Here is a 25,459-nt window from a genome sequence, read left to right as displayed (position 1 = left end):
TCCAATTAGTTGACTCATTTTGGTTGTATCACTTGCAGAGATGGAGAACACCTGTCACCTTGATACAAGGTGCCCTTCATAAAGATAGATTTTGTATTCATTCACTTTTTTAAACAAACATTGATTGAGTACCTATTATGTACTACATACTGTTAAGATTGGATAGATGCTCCGGTTACGAGTATAGGTTCCTGATCACATACGTTTGTGAAATGTTGAGTGTTAAGCATACTACAACCTTCCCAACACGTACACATACACACGATGCAACTCCTTGGGCTATATGCAGAATGCATACCTATTTGATCGTGTACTCTTTTGGTTTGTTGGTTGGTTGGTTAATTAGGCAGTTGGTTCACTGCTTGGTTGGCTTTTCCTCAGAGAAAGAGAGAGAGAGAGGGAGAAGGACAGAAGACAAAGCAACAGCAACAGAGAGCAAGCTATCCAGACTCCATGTAAAGAAGCATTTTGTTCTAAAAGTCAGATCTATTTGTAGATGACATGAGCCACGGTAGGTACAGAAAGCAGCCCTTCCCTATCACAAATGGTGCTGGAACAAAACCCAAGGTGTTCTTTGGTAAAGAGGCTGGCGAGGACAATCAAGTGTGTAGTTGGGTTGGAATAAACTATCTTTCATGTCCTATTTCTCCAAGAGTCTATACCTCCATGATACGAGTATGTATTACCATTCCAAGGAATTCAAATTCTACTGATTTATCAACTCCTGTAGGGAAAATGATAGTTTAGAAAGTTAAGTAGGCGGGGGCGGGGGGGCAGTGGCTGTGGGCACCTGAATGATTCAGTCAATTAAATGTCTGACTCATGATCTCAGCTCAGGTATTGATCTCAGGGTCATGAGTTCAAGTCCCATAATGGGCTCCATCCTGAGCATGGAGCCTACTTAAAAAAAAAAAAAAAAAGAAAGAAAGAAAGTTAAGTAAGCTGGTATCTACAAGCATTCTCATTTTTTAATATTTGAAATCTTTTTTTTTAATTAAAGAATTTTATTTATTTATTTGACAGACAGAGATCATAAGTAGGCCCCTTGAAATCTTTTAAAAGTAATCTCTCTACCCAGGGAATCTGGTCAGCTCAGTCAGTAGAGCACGTGACTCTTGATCTTGGGGTTGTGAGTTCAAACCTCACACTGGGCATGGTGCCTACTTCAAAAAAAAAGTGATCTCTACACCCAACATGGAGCTTAAACCCATGATCCTGAGAACAAGAGTTGCACACTCCACTGACCGAGCCAGCCGGGTGTCCTGTAAGCATTCTCATTTTTTTTTTTAAGATTTTATTTATTTATTTGACAGAGAGAGATCACAAGCACGCAGAGAGGCAGGCAGAGAGAGAGGGGGAAGCAGGCTCCCCATGGAGCACAGAAAGCCTGATGCGGGACTCGATCCCAGGACCCTGGGATCACGACCTGAGCTGAAGGCAGAGGTTTTAACCCACTGAGCCACCCAGGCGCCCCAAGCATTCTCATTTTATAGAAAGCATTTTCACTCCAGATTCTGGTGTATAAGAGCAGTAATTTCAACCCTTGAACTTTATTTCACAGTGGCACTCTCTCATGTACCTCATCCTTTCTCTGGGCTTTCTGTTCACATGCAACAGAAGAAAAGTTCTGAACCACGCTGCACGCACGTGCCATTCTGCCCAGGTACTCAAGAGCTACGGCAGACAAAATGCTTCAGAGGGAAATAACTCTATATTCTCACATTTTCCTAAAAATCAGGAGCAAAAATAAAGCTCAGATTAAAATAAAAGGGAAAAGAGTTCCTGAGTAGCTCCGCTGGTTAAGCCTCTGCCTTCGGCTCAGGCCATGATCTCAGGGTCCTAGGACCGAGCCCCGCATCGGGCTCCCTGCTCAGCGGGGAGCCTGCTTCCCCCTCTGCCACTCCCCCTCTCCTTGCTTGTGGGTTCTCTCTCACTGTTTCTCTCACAAATGAATAAATAAAATCTTTTTTAAAAAATTAAATAAAACAGAAGGGAAAGTAACAGAAACGTCCACCAGAGGGATACGGTCTCTTCTACGGCCATCAACCTGCCGCCATCACCAGCAGGAAAACAGAGGAGAAAGTGGCAGATGTGATTGAAAACGGTTATCATCTGCCGATCCTACTACTTGCCAGGCTCAGCGTAGAGCACTTTGGATGCATTTGCTCTGGTCTCAACGACAAAATCCTCCAAGAGGGATAGTGGAACTCTTACCTTGCAGAAGACCAAAGAGGCTTGGAGGGGCTCTCATTCACATTTATTCATTCAAGAAATTCCTACTGAACAACTGCCAGGCACCAAGCATGTTCAGACTCAAGGTAGCATCTAGTAGATCTAGAAGAAGCTTTTACAGTGTCGTCTATTTGGTTCCCAGATCATCTAAAATCTGCACTCAGAAGAATGTAAGCAATTAGCTCTAATGCAAATGACTAACTAGATACGTTTCTGTGACCTCCCATCTTCCAGGAAGAGGATCATTCCAAACTGTATCAAGAATGTTTATAAACAATCTTTTGCAAGGAACTCCATTATTTTTACAGCTTGAAATTCTTAACAATGATGCTTACTTTTAGCAATCATCTCTTTGAAAGTTCCCTATTGCTGATGTGCAGAACTCAGATAAAATTAGGTTTTCAGTCCTAAATCCTGTTGCAAGGCAGATGGAATTCTACGAGTGTAATTTTTCCCTTTTAGTATGAAAGGCAGATACACTACCCATCTGTAAATAGTAATGACTTAGCACATGCAACAAATTGAAATGCTGTCTTGATTTGTGATATGCTTTAAATAGTGGAATAAACAAAAGGGTAATTCTGAAAACATCACAAAATGAATTCCCGTTACGCCACAATAGAACAAACCATGCCATATTCTGTTCTACAACAGAGGTACAGTATGAGAGACTCACATAATTCTGTGCTAACAAAAGACAACCAAGATTCTTGCTAAATCCTTCTTCTGCTAACAACGTACAGGAGCCTCCGGCCAATCCACTCTAATTCAATTCACCAAATATCTATTGGATTTCTATTTGTTGTTCTCTGCTGGGTGCTGTGGCCCATCGGAATATAAACAAGAGTCTCTCACCTTGCAAAGCTTAAAAATTAGAAGATAGGACACCAGGTCATAAAAGACAGTGTAAGACAGTGTCTGCTATAAGAGAAACATACAAGAGAGGGTATGGGGCGAGTGAGATTATTACATCTACATTGAACAAAGAGAAAAAGGAAAGTGTCATAGATGATGTGACATCTGAGCTGGGCCTTGAAAACTGATTAGGATTCAAACTGCAGACAGGAGACCAAAGGACATTCCAGGTTCCAATGCAGAAGTAAGTGAAGGCATCAGGGGCTCTAGGTAACCTGATAGGATTTGAGTTTAGAGCATGGGCTAGCCTAGCTACAGCTAGAAAGCAAGACTAGAAGCAGAAAGTGGAGAGCAGGCTTCTGAAATGCCTCAGAGCCAGGACCACTGGCGTAGCACAAGGATATTTTCCAAGCAGGCGATTCCTGTAACAGCACAGCAGGGTTGCCGCAGCTGGCGGATTCCATAATCAATGAGCTACTCACTTAAAGTACAACCTCAGGCCACACGAGTCAGGTTGTTGGTGAGCTCCTATACAACAAACCATGCGGGAAGAAAAAGGAAAGTCCCTCTTTTGTGTGTCATAAGCTCCAGACAAACCTTGACCTGACTACTCTTCTAAAAGACCCATTTTTTCCCACTGGTAACATTTCTGAAATCTTGAGATATCTTGGAAACACCAACACATTTTACTCAGTTTTTCCTTTTCCCATCTAAAACCCTATGTTAAGGAGACAAACCATGAGAGACTCTTAAGTCTAGGAAACAAACTGGGGGTTGCGGGGGAGGAGGTAGGGGGTGTGGGTACCGGGGTGATGGGCATTAATGAGGGCACGTGATGTGATGAGCACTGGGTGTTCTAGGCAACTGCTGAATCACTGAACACTACATCTGAAACTAATGATGTACTGTAAGTGGGCTAACTGAATTTAAACGTTTTAAAAAAAACTATATTGTTGCAACTGGGAGGCTCAGTGGGTTAAGCCTCTGCTTTCGGCTCAGGTCATGATCTCAGGGTCCTGGGGTCAAGCCCTGCATCAGGCTCTCTGCTCAGCAGGGAGCCTTTTCCCCCCTCTCTCTCTGCCTGCCTCTCTGCTAACTTGTGATCTCTCTCTCTCTCTCTTTGTCAAATAAATAAATCTTCTTTAAAAACTATATTAAGTACCTTAGAACAAATCAATTACAAACACAAAAAGGAAAAATAGGAAATTACAAAATAAATTCCCAAGCTCTTTGGGGTTGAGCTATATACACACACATATACGTCATTATACATATGTATACATATGTGTGTATATATATGTCACACATATATATCATTACCTTTCATGACTGTCGTTTTATTTTTTAAATTAGGCTCCATGCCCAATACAGGGCTTGAACTCCTGACCCTGAGAGATCAAGAGTCAGATGCTCTACGTACTGGGTCAGCCAGGTGTCCCTACAACCGTTGTCTGAGATGTCATATGCTATAAGACAATGTGGCATGAAAAAAGAAATCAAAATTGTCCATTTAGGGATGCCTATATGGCTTAGTCGGTTAAGTGTCTGCCTACAGCTCAGGTCATGATCCCACAGTCCTGGGATCCAGTGCCATATTGGGCTCCTCGCTCCCTGGGGAGTCTGCTTCTCCCTCTGCCTGCTGCTCCCCCTGCTTGTAGGTTCTGTCTCTCTCTCTCTCTCTGACAAATAAATAAATAAATAATCTTGGAAAAAAAAAAAAAAACCCTGTCCATTCAGTATAATGTCAACTATGTAACTATTTAACAAAATCTGTAAAGAAATATACTCCAGGGGCGCCTGGGTGGCTCAGTGGTTTGGGCTGCTGCCTTTGGCTCGGGTCATGATCTCAGGGTCCTGGGATCGAGCCCCGCATCGGGCTCCCTGCTCCGCAGGAAGCCTGCTTCCCTCTCTCTCTCTCTGTCTGCCTCTTGGCCTACTTGTGATCTCTGTCTGTCAAATAAATAAATAAAATCTTTAAAAAAAAAGAAAAGAAAAAGAAATATACTCCAGTGTTAATAGGGTTTTTCCACTGGGCCATAAATTTCATTTGGGGGGCATATTTTCCACATTTCTTTTGCAATGATCAAGTTCACTTCTTTTTTTTTTTTTTAGATTTTTTTATTTATTTGACAGACAGATCACAAGTAGGCAGAGAGGCAGGCAGAGAGAGAGGAGGAAGCAGGCTCCCCTATGAGCAGAGAGCCCAATGCAGGGCACGATCCCAGGACCCCGGGATCATGACCTGAGGCGAAGACAGAGGCTTTAACCCACTGAACCACCCAGGTACCCCCTCAAGTTCACTTCTTAAAGACTATTTTTAGGGGCACCTGAGTGGCACTGTCGGTTAACCGTCTGCCTTTGGCTCAGGTCATGATCCCAGAGGAGTCCCAGGATCAAGGTTGCAGGGAGTCCAGTCCCGCTTCAGCGCATCCCCCGCATCCCCCCCATCCCCCCTCCACATCCCCCGCATCTGGTTCATTGCTCAGCAGGGAGTCCTCCTCTCCCTCTCCTTCTGTTCCTCTCCCTTTCACTTGCGAGCTCTCTCAAATAAATAAAATCTTTTTTAAAAAGTTTTTTTAGAGCAGTTTTAGGTTTCCAGCAAAATTGAAGGGAAAATACAGAGAGCTGCCATATCCCTGTTACCCCTACATACGCACAGTCTTGCCCACCGTCAACATCTCCCACCAGAGTGGTACATGTCGAAACTGAGGAAACTAAGCTGACACATCATTATCAACTGATTTTTGTCAAGGAGGAGACAATTCAATGAGGAAAAGAATAGTCTTTTCAACAAATGGGGATGGGAAACCAGGATACCCACATTCAAAAGAATGAAGTTGGGCGGCGGGGAATAAAGGTGGAACTCTACCTTATACCATAGATAACAGTGAATTCAAAATAGATCAAACACTGAAATGTAAGATCTAAAACAATAGAACTTTTTTTAAAGAATTTATTTATTTATTTGACAGACAGAGATCACAAGTAGGCAGAGAGGCAGGCAGAGAAAGAGAGAGAGAGGAGGAAGCAGGCTCCCTGCTGAGCAGAGAGCCCAATGCAGGGCTCGATCCCAGGACCCTGGGAACATGACCTGAGCTGAAGGCAGAGGCTTAACCCACTGAGCCACCCAGGTACCCCTAAAACAATAACACTTTTAAAATATAGAAATAGGGACGCCTGGGTGGCTCAGTTGATTGAGCGGCTGCCTTCGGCTCAGGTCGTGATCCCTGGGTCCTGGGATCGAGTCCCACATCGGGCTCTCTGCTCAGCGGGAAGCCTGCTTCCCCCTCTCTCTCTGCCTGCCTCTCTGCCTACTTGTGATCTCTGTCTGTCAAATAAATAAAGTCTTTTTAAAAAAATAAAATAAAATAAAATCTTAACAAAAATCAAAACATACATCCACATAAAAACATGACAGGGACGTTAATAGCATTATTCATAATAACCAAAAGGTAGAAACAACACAAAAAGCCATCGGCTGCAGACGGACGGGATAAACAAAGCGTGGCGCATCCACACAATGGAGTATTACTCGGCACTACGGTAAGGAAGGAGTAAGGCAGGCATGGATGGATCCTGAAAATATTTTACTAAGTTAAAGAAGCCACAAATTATACTGTTCCATTTATAGGAGATACCCCGAATAGGCATAGAGAGAGACTGAGAGTAGATTCATGGTGGCTTAGGGCTAGGGAAATGGGGCCCTTGGGGGCATGACAGCAGAAGGGCACACAGAGTTTCTTTTAGGAATGATGAAATGTCCTAAAACTGATTGCAGTGACAGCTACACAGCTGTGAATGTGTTAAAAACACTGAATTTGGGGGCGCCTGGGTGGCTCAGTGGGTTAAAGCCTCTGCCTTCAGCTCAGGTCATGATCTCAGGGGCCTGGGATCGAGCCCCGCATCGGGCTCTCTGCTCAGCAGGGAGCCTGCTTCCCCCTCTCTCTCTGCCTGCCTCCCTGCCTACTTGTGATCTCTCTCTCTCTCTCTCTGTCAAATAAATAAAGAAAATCTTTTAAAAAAACACTGAATTTGACACTTCAAATGGGTAAATCGTGCGGTAAGTGAACTATATCTCAATAAAACTTCCAAAAATGAAATGAGGGGAGGAATCGGTGTTTGTAAGAAAAATGTTCACTGGAGCAAAGGATGCACATTTTCTACGTCTCCTTCCTAAGGAATTTCATCGTGAGAAACAGAGGTAAGCTTGTCTTTTGGAAATAGGTGTTAAGGGAAACAAAGGTGAAGGTTGTGCATAAAGATAAGCCATAGTGACATGGGGGGCTATATATGGTTTTTATCTTAGGTGATGTATATACACAAAATGCTGCTTTTTTCAGAAAATAAGTATTTTTTATTGAGGTAATAGAGCACAGTCCTGAGTACATGCTCCAGGGACAAAGTGTCTGGGTTCCAGTTTCAGCTCTAGCACTTGCAAGTTGTACGACCTTAGACCTACTAAAACAGGTGTCTCAGTTTCCTTTATTGGTAAAATGACCAAAATGATAGTCCCCGTTTCGTCGGGTGATTGTGATGAGTGAATCTGTTAATACAAAGACTTGGAACACTGCCCAGTGTATGGCAAACGCTCGATAAATGTTAAATTGTTAGAGAATAAAGAAAAAAACAAGTGTAATGTTAAAGGCTGAGTGTACAAGGGAGCATTCAGGAAGCGGCAGCAAGCACTGGGTTAGCAGTGCGGTCCTGCAGAGATTTCAACTCTCCCCTTCCCCAGTCACAAGTGCGCCAGGGGCCAGAATACCACTTGCACCTTTTAGCTCATCTGCACGTAGGGGAGTATGTACCTCGTGTTTCCGGTCTGTATCTCAGGTCTTGTATATAAGGAAAACTCAGAAGATCTCATATTTGAACATAAGACTTGAACTTCCTGGGCGCCTGGGTGGCTCCGTTGGCCAAGCACCTGACTTTGGCTCAGGTCATGATCTCAGGTTGCGGGGAAGGGGTGAGGCAGGCCTCCCCAGGTCCGGCCCCATGCTCAGCAGGGAGCCTGCTTCTCCCTCTCCCTCCGCCCCCACCAGCTACTCACACTCTCGCCCTCTCTTCTCTCAAATAAAGAAATAAAAATCTTTTAAAAAATAATAAAAGACCTGGGCGCCTGGGTGGCTCAGTGGGTTAAACCGCTGCCTTCAGCTCAGGTCATGATCTCAGGGTCCTGGGATCGGGTCCCACATAGGACTCTCTGCTCAGCAGGGAGCCTGCTTCCCTCTCTCTCTGCCTGCCTCTCTATTTGTGATCTCTCTCTCTCTCTCTCTCTCTGTCAAATAAATAAATAAATAATCTTTAAAAAAAAATAATAATAATAAAAAGACTTGAACTTTCAAGTCTAAAAAACACAGAGAAGCTTCCCTTATTGGTTACAAGGGGGGAAATCCTGAAAAAACCTTCTTGTTACAGAACACGAAAGCATGGTGGGAAAAATAAAGTTAAATTTCCTTTCAAATGCATGGCTAAACTGGCAGGAAGACAAGGAAACCCTCAGAGGCTAAAACCATTTCGAGGGCGCATATCCTGAGAGCGAAGCCGACTGAGAAAGGCAGCTGCCCTCTGGCATGGGCCAGTTCCCAGGTGACTTAGAGCTTGGTTTGAATGGTCATGCGCTTGATTCAAAGCCCACAGCACTGGGAATCAGATCAGAGAAAATATAGGAGAATATCTGTACCACCTGTGGATAGAACCTCTTACATAAACAGAATACAAGCAGTACAAAGCATAAAAGGCTGATAATTTAGGCTACATGAAATTCAAAAATTTTCTTTCATCAAAAGACATCATAAAGAAAATGATGAGAGAGAAGCCACAAATCGTGCAGATATCTGCAATCCGTACAGTGACAAACACACAGAATCAAGGATATATGAGAGATTATAAGTCAATCAGAAAAGACAAATCACGCCATAGAAAAGCGAAAAGTACCACAAAAAGGCATCGCACAAAGAAGAAACATTTAAAAAGATCCCTGATTGCCTTTGTAATGTGTGAAATGCAAATCTCAAGGACAATAAGATAAGCTTTTATACCAACCACTTAGGCAACAATTTCTGTAAAAACCAACATTAGCAAGGACCCAAACGTGTAACAACATAATCACAGATCTGTTTTGGTTTTGGCCTTGGCTCTTAACCACAGATCGCTTTTTTCATGAAGCATCCATTTTGAAAGACCATATTAAAAATTGGTCTGGTGATGATAGTAAGAGAAAAGAGAACACGTCAGGTAGAATTTTTACACTGATAGAGCTGAAAGGTAAAGACGATGACTTGACCCTGTCTAAAATGGGGGGAAAAAAAAATCCGTTCAATGTGGCAACAAAGACCAAAGGAACTCTGAGGTTTGCTTTTTAAAGACATGTAGTATGTCAAATCACACACTGGGAAGTGTTGCCTGGGTACCTACTACGCATTCAAGGTCATTCAAGGTCGTCTTAGCACTCGTTTACAAAGCCCATAATAATGAATAGGTTCCAATCCCTGGAAGAAGGTCCACAGATCTGGCTGTCTTCAGATGCTCAACCTTTTAATTGCCCTTTGAAGGAAGGCACCTTGAGATGATTTTACCCCCAGTAGCATGAAGTGGAATTCTAGGGGAAGACGGGAAATGGAAGAAATGAAAGGAGGAAGGAGGAGGAACACAACAGGGATCCACCTGAACACGGCAGGTGTCTTCACTTGCTATCAGCCATCCTATTCGCTCGCGCATTTCTTCTTTCAACAAAACTTTGTCAGACTCCCAGGCTTGTGCCAGGCTCTGTCCGGGGCCAGGGACACAGAAACCAGTTAAAACACTGGCCTGTTAGAGAGGAGAAGGGAGTTGGGGGAAATTGGAAGGGGAGGTGAGTCATGAGAGACTATGGACTCTGAAAAACAATCTGAGGGGTTTGATGTGGCGGGGGGGGGGGAGGTTGGGGGCACCAGGTGGTGGGTATTATGGAGGGCACGGGTTGCATGGAGCACTGGGTGTGGTGAAAAAATAATGAATACTGTTTTTCTGAAAATAAATAAATTAATTAAATAAAATTAAAAAAAAAAAAAAAAAAACACTGGCCTGGATCCCACAGGACTTTGCACCGAAGAGCGGGAGGCAGTGACAGCCCAGAGTGTGGAGTCATACGGCACGGAGCCCAGGATGCTGGGGGCGCACTGAGAAAGCACACCTGGCACTTAACCCATAAAAGAGATCACAAGTCAAAAAGGAATAATAAGACAAAAGCAAAAACAGAAACAAATGGTTTGATGCCCTAACCTCTGCTGAGTATCTCCTGGGGCTCAGTTTCAGCCTGTGAGTTTCGGGCCATGCCTCCACGCCATTCTGAGGTCGCTGCTTCCAAAGATCAGACGGACTTGGGGGTCCTGCACATGAAGGCAACGATTCACTTCTGCAACTTCTGCAAACACTGATGTTTATGTGTGCAGGCACACGCACGTAGTACACGAATGGCACCATTTCCAGCGTGGCAGGTAAAATAGTGGGTTTGAAAGGGCCCTCCTGCATCTTTCAGATCACTTGCAAAGTCAGTCTGCAGCACGAAGGAGCTCACAGGGATAGCAAAAGGTAAAAACTGCTGAGGGGAGCCTCTTCTTACTTTTCCAGCGCAAAAGCTCTTTCGTGACTTGATCATGTATCGTAAAATTTACAGCCCCTTTAGTCAACTGCACCCAAATAATAAATGAAATAAAACAAATTTACAGTCCCCCTCAAACTGACATAAGCACTTTTAAAACTGTATCAGCATCATCTTCAAAACTATATGATTGTTAGGAAAATCAACGTCTTTGAGGGGCACCTGGCTGGCTCCATCAGAAGAACATGTGAGTCCTGATCTTGGGGTTGTGAGTCTGAGCTACATGTTGGGTGTAGAGATTACTTAGAAATAAAATCCTTGGGGCGACTGGGAGGCTCAGTGGGTTGGGCCTCTGCCTTTGGCTCAGGTCATGTTCTCAGGGTCCTGGGATCGAACCCCGCATTGAGCTCTCTGTTCAGCGGGGAGCCTGCTTCCGCCCCCACTCTACCTGCCTCTCTGCCTACTTGTGATCTCTGTCTGTCAAATAAATAAATAAAATCTTTAAAAAATAAAGTAAAATAAAATCCTTCAAAATAAGTATCTTTGAGAATGAGCTCCCTTGGGTATTTCTGAAGGCACAGTTTAAAAAAAAAAAAAAACCCTCCTCATCACACAATTTTAAATGTTCTTATTTATTCCTTAACCAAAGAAATTTGGGGGAAATGCATGTAAACCAAAGGGGCATCATCCTAGTCATCCAAACCATCCTGATTCACTACCCAGAGTACAAATGAGCAGGGACATGTTAGAACATGAGCTTAAAGATAAAATTTTACTACCCAACCCCTACAGCCACAGCTGCCACTAGATAATTCGGAACATACTAGCTTAGTCAATAGGTAAATATTAACATTATCCTCTTTTTACATTTTTATTATAATTTTAGGCCTTTCGAGAGGAGTTATTTAAAGCACAAGCTATAAAAGTAGACGAGATGACCCACTAATGTCAGAACTCGCAAAAGCGGTGTAGACATAGGACTAGAGGCCAGATCTCCTATGCCGTGGCTATTCATCTCTTCTTGGGTTCAGAGAATCTCATTTTGAAATTCATAGCATCTGCAACCGTAAATCCAATTAAAATGACTTACTTCAGCTCATAAGGCATGCAGAAGAACACACAACATCTGTTTGTGGTCCCTGGAACATATTAACTAAGGAAGCAAACCTGACCCTCTTTTGTAAACTGTCAAGTGCAAAACGGCAAATAAAGACCCGGCTGGCTGCTGCCTTTTGCTGGGATGAATCACATGGTTCAGCTGCAGTTGCAAACTCAAAGATGTCCCTTGGATGCACATATTACTTTCAAGTGTCATCAAAATGCCTAAGGATATCTAATCACACCATTTCAGTTTAAACGGAGGGAAGATCATTTAAAATCGTTCTATATGGTTTTTCTTATGAGACCGTATACTGAACAGCAGAACAGCAGAACAGCTTAGCCAACAGTGGCACAATGGTGCAAATGAAGGCTCAAGGAAGAAAAAAACCACGATGTCCGCCGCCCCGCCCCCCGCCCCGATCGTGAAGGTGACTGGCAGGCTGAGCGCCGCAGCAGATGCTGACCCAGCCAAAGTATATTTGAAAAGGCAGCTCAACCACAACCAGACCAGACTTTCTGGCCACAGAGTTATTTAAAATTAATATTCTAATAGCATCTACAAGCTTCCTATTTGGCCCAGAAGCTTTACAAAGAGAGCCATTAGCAACTTACTAAAAATGAAGTCAGTATATAATTATATATAATACATATGAAATACATATATAACGTAGACACATTTGTATGCACATATAAAATCTATATAACTTGATTTTTAAACTTGATTGCCAGTGAAGAAAATGTTGTCAGTGAACTCTTGGAGGGGGTGGGTGGGAAGTGATAAGTTGATTTTTTAAAGTTCGGATTTCTTATGAAGTGAGTAAGACACAATTTGAATATCAATAAATGAATAATGGTGACACTGAAATTAGATTTTTTTTTCGATTTTATTTATTTATTTGACAGAGAGAGAGACAGCCAGAGAGGGAACACAAGCAGTGGGAGCAGGAGAAGAAAAAGCAGGGAGCCCGATGCGGGGCTCGATCCCAGAACCCCGGGATCACCACCTGAACCGAAGGCAGACCCTTAACCCACTGAGCCACCCAGGTGCCCCCTGAGATTATATTTTAAATCCATTGGTTCTTTACATCCATAAATATGTATCAGACAAATGAGGATCAATTTCTTTCTTTTTATTAAAGATTTTTATTTATTTATCTGACAGAGATCACAAGTAGGCAGAGAGGCAGGCAGAGAGAGAGAGGGGGAAGCAGACTCCCTGCTGAGCAGAGAGCCCGATGCGGGGCTCGATCCCAGGACCCTGGGATCATGACCTGAGCCGAAGGCAGAGGCTTTAACCCAATGGGCTACCCAGGCACCCCGAGGATCAATTTCTTAAATAATGTCTCTACTAGAACTCCTGTTTAAAAAAAAAATAAATAGAAAAGACTCTCCCGTTAATATTAATTATTTTCCTAAGTAGCTAGAGGTGGTCTCCACGTAAAATTGGGCCAGTCTACCAAGAACATACAGAAAGATTAAATAAATTGTATGTACTTATTCAGACACAAGCAGTGTGAATAACTGTGTAAAGAATGCTTCATTCTCAAACACAACAGCTTCTCCATGGGTTTATTGCAACTGTGAGTTCACTAAGACAAAACTGGGCAAACGCTTCCTTTGCGCTAAAAAGACGCAGTAGCCTCTTTGTGCTCTACAGAAGGAAAACATGTAAATAACCCAACAGGCTGATTTCACATATATCATTTCCTGTACTCTTGCATCAAGAGTTCCAGAATGAAATCATTTAAAAATAAACACACTAAAAAAAATAAAATAAAAATAAACACACTGACATGTAAGTCCTGTATCAGCATACAGGATAGGATTCCAGTTGGCTAAAATACCTAGATACATGCAGGCTTTTCAGTTGTTATTCTCACCAGTTAGAAATAAGCTCCTCGAAGGCAGGGATTTTTGTCTGTTGTTGACTGAAATATCCCAACAGTGTCTAGCCCATAGAAAGTGATCAATAAATATTTATTGGATTGATAAATCTGTGTCCATAGAAAATTTCCGAACCCGAACTGTTAGTAGTAGGACTGGGCTGGGCACGACGGTAACTCGCTTATTAGTTTACGGGCATATGTTGTTTAGATGTTTTACAAAGATCATAGATAAATAATTCAAACAGGGGCACCTGGCTGGCCCAGCTGGTGGAGCATGTGACTTTTAATCTCGGGGCCATGAGCTCAAACCCCCACGCTGGGTGTAGAAATTACTTACAAAAAAATAGAACCTGGAAAAAGAATTTTTTAATTAAAAATAAGCACAGAAGAAAATGGAAAATTGAAAGATACTTCCTTTCCAAAGGCAAACAAACAAAAACACCCACCATCCACAGGAAAGGAGGTGGGAAGGCACTGGGCCAGGAGAAGAGCGCTGAGAGGAAAGCGAGAAGACAAAGCGATAAAGGGCCCAAAAGTACCTGAGGAAGGGGGGGGGGGCAGGTGGGAAGGGCCGGGGGCTCCCCTCTACCCCAGAGCTTGCTGCCCCCACCAGGCTGCTGGGCCTTGCCTGGCCTAGGTCTCCAGCAGGTGTCTGTCTCTGAGCAAAGCTATGGAGCTTTCCCGGCCTCTAACTCCCTCCCTCCTTCAGATTAAAAACCACCCAGTGGAGACAGTGGCTTTTCCGAAAACAAAGGCAGGAGCTGCCCCGGTCTCGGGACCCGCCTACCAATCACAGCCACATGAATTCATTATTCGCAGTTCGAGGAGGGAGATTTTGAGAGGGACTGAATCATTCCAGAGGAAGCACTACACAGGGGTGGTGACTTACTCTAAGTACAGATAGGGATAAATCAATGTTTTTCCTTCTTCAAACAACAAGCAGAACTGGCCTACACTTACCTGTCCAGGCCCCACACTCTATTTTCCTAAAAGACTTCTCCGGCCACAGGGTTGGGGATCACACTCTTGACGGACAAATGGGCTTGTCCAGCCCAGAAAGGTCTTTACAGATTCCTAGTCAACGTGGGATCAAAATGTGTGCCTCTCTTTTGCCCCGATATTGTCCCGTCCTGGGCCCACACAGACTCGGGTGTCAAATGCGAACCAAAAACACTAAGACAACTGAGTTAGTGATTATAGTGTACTATTTTTGTCTTCATTTGTGCTTTTGTTTTTCCTTGGAAAACCTCTCATGGATATTTACATGTTTGCCTCTCAAGCTTTTTACAAGGTCTCCAGAATAAGTCTCCTAACAGGAATGAGTTAATATATCTCAATCTGTCTACACTCACGAAACACTATGGATGAATAACCAACCCGAATGAGCAATGAGGGGCCAGAATGCATCACAGTAAATAATCCCCAAATACCGTAAATGTGAATTCCCCATATTTAGGAAGACCTCAATTTGTACAACTATAAAAGTGAAGATCAGACACTCCCTAAATTCATCTACGAATTCAGTGCGACTCCTGGCAAAATCCCAGCCAGTTTTTGGTGTGTTTTTGTTTTTGTTTTTTTTACAGACAGAGATCACAAGTAGGCAGAAAGACAGGCAGAGAAAGAGGAAGGGAAGCAGGCTCCCCACTGAGCATGCGGGCTCAATCCCAGGACCCTGGGATCATGACCTGAGAAGAAGGCAGAGGCTTTAACCCACTGAGCCACCCAGGCGCCCCCCAGCCAGTTTTTAATGCAGAAAATCCTAAACTAATCCTAAAATTCACATGCAGATGCAAGGATCCCAGAATGACGACGACAATCTTGAAAAATTCACACTGTCAGATTTCACATTTTCGCACACAGCTACAGTAATCAAGAGAGCGATAGCAATATAATGATGGACTTAGGGACAGATCAGTGGACTCGAATTGAGAGTCCAGAAATAAACCCTTATATTATGGTCAGTTGATTTAAAGCCGGGGTACTAAGACATTTCGGTGGGAAAGAATATTCTTTCAACAAACGGTGTTAGGGACACCTGGATACATGGACATGCAAAAGAAGAAACCCATAACTCACATAATGCACAAAAATCAACTCAAAATGGGTCAGAGCTCAATGCAAGGAAACTATAAAACCCCAATGATAACGCAGGTGTGATTTTGTGACCTTGGATCAGGCCAGTGTTTCTTACATAGGACACCAACTGCTCAGGAGACATGAGTAAAAAAATAAGCCAACAAGTACATAAAAAGATGCTCAACAGTAACAAATCGTCTGGGAAATGCGAACCAAAACCACAGTGAGCTGTCTCTCCCCTCCCGCCAGACAGGACTGCTAGCACCAGAAAGAGGAGAAGGAAGGAATGTTGGGGACAATGTAGAGAAAAGGGAGACTTTGTGCCCCGTTTGGTGGGAATGGAAACTGCCGTGGCCATGATGGAAAACAGAATGGAGGTTCCTCAACAAATTAAAAATAGAACTACCATAATATCCAGCAATTCTGCTTCTGGGGATCTACCTTCGAGCAAAACAAAACACTAACTCCAAAAGAGATCTGCGCAATGAACACTGCATGTTCAGATATCAAAAAGATAGCTGTTCAGGACAACAGCCAAGATTCGGAAGCCACTTAAGTGTCCATCCACAAAGGAATGGATAAAGACAACGTGGGGTGTGTGTGTGTGTGTGTGTGTAAAATGAAATAAATTCAGCCATAAAAAGGAAATACTGCCATTTGTGAAAACATGGATGGACCTTCAGGCTGTTAGGATGATCTCACTTTTATGCAGAATCTTTAAAATAAAAAAAAAAAAAAAGCCAGCTCACAGAGCACAGATTGTTGGTTGTCAGAGGCTTGGGTGGGGGAGGGGTCAAAATCTACAAATTTCCAGTTACAAAATAAACAAGTCATGGGGATCTAATATATAGCATTAATTAATAATACTGTATTGCATATTTGAGAGTTGCTAAGAGCACATTTTAAAAGAACTCATCATAAGAATAAGATTTTGTAAATGATGTGTGGTGACTGATGTTAACTAGAGCGATCGTGATCATTCTGCTATATATACAAACATCCAATGTTATAGACCTGAAATGAATAATGTTATATGTCAACTGTATCTCAATAAAAAAAAAATTGAGGACAGAGACTCAAAGAAAGGAAAAAAGAGGGTGAAATTTGCCTTCAAAGCTTAAAATGTTTTTGTGCTTCAAATGACACCATCAAGAAAATGAAAATATAGCCCACAAAATAGGAAAAAATATTTACAAATCAGATATTTGGTAAGGATTTTGTATAAGGACTACAGAAAGAACTCTTATAGCTAAACAGAAAAAAAAAAAAAGGAATAGCTCAATTTAAAAAAGGGCAAAGAATCCGCATAGACATTTCTCCAAAGAAGACATACAAATGGCTAATAAGCACATGAAAAGATGCTCAACTTCACTAGTTGTCAGGGAAATGCAAATCCAAACCACAATGAGAAACCACTTCACACCCACAGGGATGGCTGGAATCAAAAAGACAAGATTAACAAGTCCTGGGAAGAAGAAATTGGAACCCTCAAGCAGGGATGGCTGGAATGTAAAATGTTACAGAGCCGCTTGGGAAAAGTCTAGGAACTCCTCAAGAGATTAAACACACACCCACTCTATGACCTAGAAATTCCACTCCTAGATATATGCTGAAGAGAAATGAAAACATATGTCCACACAAAATCTTGTATAAGAATGTTCACAACAATGTTATTCATAACAGCCAAAAAGGTGGAAACTCAGGGCGCCTGGATGGCTCAGTCCATGAAGCAGGTGCCTTCGGCTTGGGTCATGATCCCGGGGTCCTGGGACCGAGTCCCTGTGTCTGGGGCTCCCTGCTCAGTGGGAGTCTGCTTCTCCCTCTCCCTCTGACACTTGCCCTGCTTGCGTTCCTGTCAAATAAATAAAATCTTTTAAAAATGTGGAAACTCAAATGGCCACCAGCTGAAGAAACAGATCATTAAAATATGGTGTATCTCCATACAATGCGGTAATATTCAGCCACATAAGAGAATGAAATGCCAACTGGTGCTACACCATGAATGAACCTTTAAGCGTTATGCTAAGAGAAAGAAGCCAGCAACAAGAGATCACCTATCTTCCGAGTCTGTTTCTCTGGAGTGTCCAGGACAGACTAGTCTGGAGAGGTAGAAAGCGCTGTGTGACATTTGGCCACCAGTGGCTGGTGGGAAGAGCTGTGGGGAGGAAACAGGGAGTGCCAGGTTTCTTTCTGGGGTCCCAGGAATGTTCTAAACTTCTAGTAATAACTGGAAACGTCTGTAATTACACGAAAAACCACTGGAATGTATACTTTAAATGGGTTAATTGCATGATATGTGAATTATATCTCAATAAAGCTTAAAAAAAAAAAAACCTGGCTGGCTTGGGTCAGTAGAGCATGGGACTCTTGATCTCCAGGTCATGAGTTCTAGCCCCACGTTGGGTATAGAGATTACTTAAGCAAATAAAACTTGAAAAAAAAAAAAACTTGAATGGAATCCTGGTTCTCTCACTGGCTTTCTTGTTAACAAAACTCTTTTCTGCTCCTCCTTGCTAGGAATCGATCTTGTTCCCTTTTCAAAATAATGCAAAAAAAAAAATCATGCAAAAATTTATCTGAAAACAGAGTAGACCCATCTCAATAAAATTTCTGGCACTTAATTTTCCAGAGACAGAATACAGAGTAGACCCATCTCAATAAAATTTCTGGTACTTAATTTTCCAGAGACAGAATACACATGTGTAAACTGTGCGTGCTGCTAAAACGTGTTTTCCCAGCATCTGCAGGCTTAACAGCCAACTTAACTTCTTCATGGCAGAGATGACAACGTCGTTGCTAAATATCTGAAAGAAGGTCAGAGAAGATACCCGATCTTTAAGAGCACTCGGCAGTATACTGAGTGTCACTATTCCTACTACCCGGGTAACCTGAAAAACCCTGACTAAACTATTACCTAAGCCCCAAACTTTGGGTAAAATAGTCCTTCTTTCCAATATGCCACCAGTCTTTGGTTTTTCCATTAAAATATAATTTTCTAAAGAAAATTATACCATGTATTTATTTACTTATTTATTTTAAGATTTTTTTTTTTTAATTTGACAGAGAAGAGGTCACAAGTAGGCAGAGAGGCAGGCAGAGACAGAGAGGGAAGCAGACTCCCCACTGAGCAGAGAGCCTGATGCAGGGCTGGATCCCAGGACCCTGAGATCATGACCTGAGCCGAAGGCAGAGGCTTAACCCACTGAGCCACCCAGGTGCCCCATACCTTGTATTTAAAATGCCCGGAGATAAATGAATGAAGGCCTCCATTGGAAAGCAAGAGTGGCTGCTTAAAATTTCTGCCAAAGGAAGAGTACGTTGGAAATGGATTCACCTGGGGCATGAATTTAAACCCCGAGACCCTCAAGGACGGATTCGCGAATCCAGAAAGGAGGACCAGTTAGCACGGAGGCCGCGGTTCCTCTCGCTGGAGAGCTTTCCGCGCAAACCTCTTCTTCACCCCCAGGCGCGGATTACACCAGTGCGATCTGTGATCCGGGGCAAAGGAACATGGTGGGTCAAAGGGGCCTGTGAGCCGATCTGGCGGCGCGAACGTCTGAAAACAAACTACAGAAATGCTCTGGCTCGTGCGGCTCAGCCTCCCCCTCGGGGTGTGCCGCCCTCCGCCCGGCTGCGCTGCTCGGGAAGAGGTCACGGGCGAGCCTTCACCTCGGGACACAATCAACAAACAAAGGTCCCTCCTGCCTGCTCTTTCTCTCTCTGTACTCACCCAGCCAGGCTTTAAATACCACCCAGAAGCCGGGGGGGGGGGGGGGGGGGGGGGGGGGGGGCTCCCCAGTCTAGATCCCCACCCAAGATCCCTGCCTTAAACACAAAGGCTAACTTGACACATGGGCATCTAAGCCCCTCAGGGTGCACAGGTCCCGGGCCAAACTGCTGCTCCTCCTCACTCACCTCTGTCTGCACGGATGACGATTCCTGCCATCCTTTGGCTCGAGCTCAAATTCTTAGAGCCCATCCCGGACTCTGCTGCTTTCTCTCAAACGGCTAACCAAACCGTTAGCAAATCCTTTTTTAGCTCTGTCTTCAAAATCCACCCAGAATCCGAGCACCTCCAAAACCAGCTCTCTGGTTCAAGCCAGCATCATGCGTCCTAACAGTCTCCCTGCTTCAGCCTTTGTCTTCCTTTCCGCCTAGTGTCCTCGCAGCGCCCGGAGGGACAGAAGTCACTCCTTTGCACAGCACCTTCCTAGAGCTCCTCGTCTGACTCAGGGTGAAAGCCAAAGGCCTTACCAGTCCTATACGACCCAGACCCGGTACCTTTCTCCCTCCATCTCTGTCTCTGTGTGTCCCTCACTGTCACTCTCTGTCCCTATCTCTCCATCTCTGCCTGTCTCTCTTACACACACACACACACACACACACAAGTTGCTTCAACTTGTCAGTGTTCTCTCGTCTCTGGGCCTTTACACCCACTGTCCCCTCTGCCAGGAACACCTCTCAGGACGCACTTCCTCGCCTCCGTGAGGTCTTTGCTCAATGTCACCTTGCTAGTGCCAGAAGGAGCCAGCCTGTCAGAGCCTTACATCTGTCAGACACATACAACGAGGGGATGGTTTGGGTGAAAAATAAATTTTAAGAAGTGCTGTGAGCTGGCCTCTTGCCAGGAGCTAATTGCCTCCAGGACAAGACCTTGGTGGCAACGGAGAATGGAAACTCACCTTGGCAACGGTCAGATAGGAGGCATCTCCCCTTGAGGGGCTTGCCTGTGCCTCTGCCCTGGGGCAGGTGGGGTGCAGCTTTGTCACTGAGCCTTCCAGGGCACTCCTTTGAGAAAATGCTATAATAGGGACATTTGCTTTCCTTGGGGACAGCTTCTAAGACTGACTGCCTCTTCTGGCGAGCGCTCACAGGCATGCCAGAGAAATGCAATGGGTAAAATGCATCTTGATTTCCTGATAGATTTTTTTTAAAACACTTATTTATTTATTTATTTGAAAGAGAGTGAAAGCGGGTGGGGGGGGGAGCCAAACAGAGGAAGAGGGAGAGAATCCCACCAGACTACCTGCTGAGGGGGGTGAGGTGGGGGAGGGGTTGGGGGGGTGGGTTCCATCTCACGACCCTGAGATCATGACCTGAGCGTTAATCGACTGAGCCACCCAGGCACGCCCCTCCCAACAGATTTTGAACAAACTGCATTTGTTTTACAAGAAAGTAAAGTATTACAATTTCACATAGTGTAATATCTTCACTTACGGGAGAACATAGCATACTGATAAGATATTTAACATCGAGAGCCACCCAAAACACAACTAAGATCTAGAAAAACAGAGAGGAAAAGGCTTTTATGCAATCAGAATAGATAGCTCGGAGTCCGGGCACTAAAGTTCACACACGTGAGTAGAAGCAGACCCCTTGGGGCCCTACTCGTCGTCTATTGATTCATAATTTGCAGACAAATCGTGTCCATGCCTACCTCACAGCAACACACCAGAAGGAGCAATGGCTCAGGAAGGGCCTGCTGGTTGGCAGAAACAGTTAAAATAATAGCAGCAAGAAAGGCCAGCTAGCAGGGAGAGGATGGAGGCATTACAAATGCAGAGGCAGAACAATCCATACCCCGTTTACTGCAGGGACAAACAGCCCTCCCGACTCTAGGAGCCCTTGAGGCCACACTAAACACAGCACATTGAAATAATTAATGCTATTATAAGGATAATCTGGAATCATCCAGAAAAGACGCAATTATTACCAGGTTCAGGAGCCAGCTGAGGAAATAATCTTTCTGAAAAGCTTTCCACCCAAAATGGCTACAGATCTGGGGATGGAGGAGGGGGGCGGGGGGTTGAGGCGATCGAGTACCCAAAGGGCTAAACCTCAGTTACCCTGAAAAATCAGTTATACGGAGAACACTCGGCACAGCACTGCCTGGCATAAGACAGCGGCAGGGCATCCGTGTGCACACCATGCCACAATGTACACTGAATATTAACTCGTGTTGTGATTAACACGTCTTCTGGAGCTGAACTCCTACAAAATAAACCTTGCAGTGAACAGGTTTTCACGGCTACTTATCTGAGTTATCTGAGGTTACCTTAGATCAGTATAGTTTGCATTCTTTGGTCCTGCAAGGAATGTAAAACATTTCTTTTCTTTTTTTGCTCCCCCCCCCACCATCATCAGGTAAGGAAGGTGGGAGGGGGAAAAAATCCTTTATTTGAGGGCAAGTTCAAAAGGTGATTTTATAATAAATGTGGGCTGCTTCTGTACTAGACGTCTGTAAGTTTAGGGAAAGAAGGTCAATGAACTTCAGTGCCAGGATGCCTGCCACAGATGAGGGTAAGAAAGAAGATTCGCTTCTTCCCAGCTGCAGACCTATGGACTGGCTCTCTATGAATGTTCCACAGAAACCACATATGCCAAGTTGAACCCAAAATCTGTTTGTCCTTCCTCCACCCTGTCCCACTAACCAAAAACCTGGAATTAACCCAGGTTTCCCTGCTCCTAATTCCCTGCCCCTTAAGCCTCACAACCAGTCACCAAGTCAAATCTCTTCTACCCTCTCAATTCTGCAAGCTTGTCCTCTTTGCCCAGAACTCACTTGGCCCGTACATTCAGGCAGACTTACTCAGTCTTCTGCAAATGCCTTCTAACTGGCCGCCCTACTTCTGGGCTTCCTCTCTACTGCACAGTCCACATGCTGTGGCCTCTGCACAAACGCGAGACTTAAGGAGTCATAAAAACAAGAAGCCCCACCAGGCACGGCCACTGTTGACCACTGTGCACACAGTCCAGGGTACAACCCTAGCAGGGGCACTTTTCAGGATGCCATCTGTGTGAATGGAGCCCTGAAGAGTTGTGCAGTGTACAACTTGTATAACCACATGCAGCAATTTTGCCATGTTCCTCTGCTTACAACACTCCTTTGGCTCCCCATTGCCCTACAAATAAAGTAAAGCCCTTTAGTATGCATTGCAAGACTGCCTGACCCAGTCCCTGCCTACTTCTGCAAATTTCTCTCTCCAGTACTTTCTACACTTCACACTACAATCATTCAAAAACAAAATAATTCCCCAAACCTACTATGCTGATCGCCTTCCGCTTGTTTTTGTTAATTCTTAGTTCTTTTGCCTAGAATACCCTTCTCCCTACCTATCCGCACCACACTCCATCCGCGATCCCCAATCCACCAAGGAAATGTGCCCACCCTGAAGATTCAAAAAGAGGCAACCATTTCCTCTCTGGCTGCCCTTCAGCAGATACTGCACAAGCACGTGTAATTCAGCTTGTTACATAGTACCATGTTTCTCCTAGCGAGTAGTTCATGAATGATCATGATTGAAACGATCTTTCGGAAAGTTCTGTACCACAATGAAAAGCTTTGTGAACGTATTTTTAAAAATATGTGACCATTTAAAAATTTTTTAAATATATTAAATATACATGAAGTCCTTTTCACATGTAAAATGATTGTACTACAGCATGTGTTCTAACAGCACAGGTACAAACCACTTCCAGGACACTTTGTTGGTGCGTAAGGTGGAAGACAAGACTGCTAAAAATGCTGAAAGGCAGAAAACTACTGCAAGCTTGTGTAAAAACAGCCACATGCAGGAGTCTTCAAAACTAGGGAAAGACGAAACTTCACACAACTATAGAAGTAAGAGAAATCACTGGCTGTAGAAATGTCAGCTTGCATTCCAGAGCAGAGCTCATTTCATTTTTGTGATAAATCATACATTTCTCCTATGGAAGTTTTTTGTTCGTTCGTTTGTTTGTTTGTTTTTACCCTTAGGAAGCTGCAGAGGAGGAAAATGAGAACCAGACAGGAGACGCTAAGTACACTCCACTTTCACTGAGCTGCACGCGTTTGGGTGAGATGTTGTGTAGCATCCAAAAACCATTTCAGTTGCTTAAGACCTGAAAGAGTTTGTGTCCCCGTCACCATGCTCCCCCTTACGTGATTTATTACATAGGGGGAGAAAATACTACTGACCACCTCAAAAACCAAGCAGGTAAGACCAGCAAGTTCTGTGTTACGAAGATGCACAGACGGGATTCGTGGATGATCCCGAATAAGGAGGAATATTTGGAACATGTGTCGCGGCTCCCTGCTTTGCAGAAAATCGCCAAGTCTCTTTTTCCGTTGCCAACCCCCCCCCCACCCCACCCCGCGAGGCTTAGCACCTGCTCGACCTAAACCACAAAGGCAGCGGAGACAGACATGTCCATCTCGGGCAGGACCTCGCAGACTTGTCTGAAAAGCCCCGGCTGAACTTCAGGTCCCAGAGTTGCACCCTGTTCGCGGGGTGCCCCGCGCCCCAGTCTGCACGGTCCCTGGGAACGCAGCTCCTCGAGAGCCCCGGAGCCGGGCAGCTCGGACGAGGGGGCCGCGGGGGCCTCGCAGCCGCCCGGTGCCCCGGTCCACGTTCCGCCGCTCACACCCCTTTCCCAAACCGCCCGCCGAGGCACGCAAAGTTTTGTGAGTGCGTTGGCTTTTTTGTCCTGACAGACAAACAAAAACTTCAAGCCTTTGTAGCGAGGACCCCAGGGGGGCAGGAAGCTCGAGGACCAAGCCGGAAAGATGCACCGCCCCGGGCGGGGGCAAGCCGAGCGGCGGCCGCCCCGTTCCTCTCCCCCTCCTCCAACTGCGGGTCTCGGATTCCCGCGCCTCGTTGGACTCGGTTTCCCCCGCACGTGTTGCTCAACACCGCCCCCCCCGCCCCGCTTTCCCGGCCTTCAGGGACTGTTCGAAGGGACGTGCAGCCCGGGGGAGACCGGCTTCAGGTCGGCGGGATGCGGACTGGGAAGAAGCCGTCGGGTCCCACCTGTCCGCGCCACACGGCAGCGCGGGGGGCCCGGTGGGGCGCACCGCGGCCGGGGACAGCGGCGGAGGCCCGAGGAACTACGGCCGCGGGGGGGGGGGTCGCCCCTGCAGTGGGGAAGGGGGTGCGGGGCGCGAACGCCAGCCCGCCGGGAGCGGCGGGAGCGGGGGCGCCCGGCGGCGTGCGCGGGGAGGGAACTTACCTGCGACGAAGACCGCCTGCAGGAGGCAGAGGTAGCTGCGGCCGTACTTCTCGGAACTCCTCCCGCGCGGCAGGGCCACGGCCACGTCCACCTGCAGAGGGGCGGCCTGGGCGGCTGGCACCGACGCGCAGCCGTCCCGGCCCGAGGGCAGGCCCGGGGTCCCGCCGCACGGCGCCGGGGCCGGGGGCGCCGAGGCCGGCCGCGAGTCCGGGGCGGCCGGCGTGGGCGAGCCCAGGTGCGGCCCGGAGTCGGCCGCCGCCATCCTCTCACGCCGGCGCCCGGGACCCGACCGCCGAAGCCCGCCCCGCGGCCGGAGAGGGGTCCCGCCGGCGACCGCGCTCGGCCCCGCCGCCCCGCCGCCGGGGCCTGCCCGCCCGAGCCCGCTCGTGGGGCCCGAGGCGCCAGAGGCCGGAGCGCGCGCGCCCGGAGCCCGGGAACTCACTGCGAGTTTGCGGCTCCGGGGCGCTGGCCTCGGCCGCCGCCGCCGCGAGGGCGACTCCTCCCGGAGCGCACACACGCCCCCGCCGAGCTTCGCGGCGGCCGAGCGGAGGCGGGGGAGGGGGAGGAGGGGCTCAAGTAGCCTAAAGGGAGAACCCCTGCAGGGACGCCCATTGTCAGGGGAGGGGAGGCCGGGCCGGCCCCGCGCACGTGGTGGGAGGAGACGGCCGGCCTCGCACTCCCATGGCAACTCGTGCGAGCCTCGGCGCTCCCCCGGCGTCCCGGCCCGCACCGGGCGGGC

At 45.9% G+C, this 25,459-nt stretch overlaps 1 protein-coding gene across 7 annotated transcripts in view; it reads right to left on the bottom strand.

Moving 5' to 3' along the window:
* The window catches only part of MCF2 (MCF.2 cell line derived transforming sequence), a 103,019-nt gene extending 78,157 nt beyond the window's left edge, over window positions 1-24,862 (bottom strand). For 6 of the 7 annotated variants that reach the window (XM_045068155.1, XM_045068156.1, XM_045068157.1 and 3 more), the window contains exon 1: window positions 24,721-24,843. The gene's annotated coding sequence lies outside the window, so the exon portion shown is untranslated. Of the gene's footprint in view, window positions 1-24,720 lie in introns of all 7 variants that reach the window. The other variant, XM_045068159.1, reaches the window with a different exon arrangement.
* Between the last annotated feature and the right edge of the window lie 597 nt (window positions 24,863-25,459).

This window comes from Mustela putorius, unplaced genomic scaffold (genome assembly GCF_011764305.1).
Source record: "Mustela putorius furo isolate JIRA1106 unplaced genomic scaffold, ASM1176430v1.1 tig00003899_pilon_pilon_pilon, whole genome shotgun sequence".
NCBI lineage: Eukaryota > Metazoa > Chordata > Mammalia > Carnivora > Mustelidae > Mustela > Mustela putorius.
Note: the sequence above shows the minus strand (reverse complement) of the source record. Positions and strands in the feature narration are given on the sequence as shown.